The sequence below is a fragment of the Arachis hypogaea genome, chromosome 17, assembly GCF_003086295.3.
Source record: "Arachis hypogaea cultivar Tifrunner chromosome 17, arahy.Tifrunner.gnm2.J5K5, whole genome shotgun sequence".
In the NCBI taxonomy this organism is placed as follows: domain Eukaryota; kingdom Viridiplantae; phylum Streptophyta; class Magnoliopsida; order Fabales; family Fabaceae; genus Arachis; species Arachis hypogaea.
Genome location: NC_092052.1, coordinates 63,544,571 through 63,545,512, shown reverse-complemented (window position 1 = coordinate 63,545,512; position 942 = coordinate 63,544,571). Strand labels below are relative to the sequence as shown.

The window sequence follows — 942 nt, the reverse complement described above, 5'->3', positions numbered from 1 at the left end:
CCTTGTTGAGGCTTTTGATCCTTCCATGAGAAATTTGGATGATTTCTCCATGATGAGTTATAGGTGTTTCCATAAGGTTCACCTAAGTAATTCACCTCTACTATTGCAGGGTTCTCAGGATCATAAGCTTCTTCTTCATAAGAAGCCTCTTGAGTACTGTTGGATGCAGCTTGCATTCCATTCAGACTCTGAGAGATCATATTGACTTGCTGAGTCAATATTTTATTCTGAGCCAATATGGCATTCAGAGTATCAACCTCAAGAACTCCCTTCTTCATAGGCGTCCCATTATTCACAGGATTCCTCTCAGAAGTGTACATGAACTGGTTATTAGCAACCATGTCAATGAGTTCTTGAGCTTCTGCAGGCATTTTCTTTAGGTAAATGGATCCACCTGCAGAGGTGTCCAGTGACATCTTAGATAACTCAGACAGACCATCATAGAATATATCCAGGATGGTCCATTCTGAAAGCATGTCAGAAGGACACTTTTTGGTCAACTGTTTGTATCTTTCCCAAGCTTCATAGAGGGATTCACCTTCTTTCTGTCTGAAGGTTTGAACATCAGCTCTAAGCTTGCTCAGCTTTTGAGGAGGAAAGTACTTGGCTAAGAAAGTCGTGACCAGCCTATCCCAAGAGTTCAGGCTGTCTTTGGATTGAGAATCCAACCATAATCTAGCTCTGTCTCTTACAGCAAAAGGGAAAAGCATGAGCCTGTAGACTTCAGGATCTACTCCATTAGTCTTAACAGTATCACATATCTGCAAGAATTCAGTTAAGAACTAAAAAGGATCTTCAGATGGAAGTCCATGAAACTTGCAGTTCTGCTGCATCAGAGAAACTAATTGAGGTTTCAGCTCAAAGTTGTTTGCTCCAATGGCAGAAATGGAGATGCTTCTTCCATGTAAATTGGAATTAGGTGCAGTGAAGTCACCAAACATC

The 942-nt window shown here is 41.1% G+C and overlaps 1 non-coding gene across 1 annotated transcript; it reads left to right on the top strand.

Moving 5' to 3' along the window:
- The first annotated feature begins 470 nt into the window (after positions 1–470).
- On the top strand, positions 471–578 carry LOC112767631 (small nucleolar RNA R71). Its single transcript, XR_003185072.1, has one exon. It is a non-coding gene; the product is annotated as a small nucleolar RNA R71 (small nucleolar RNA).
- Positions 579–942: the final 364 nt, after the last annotated feature.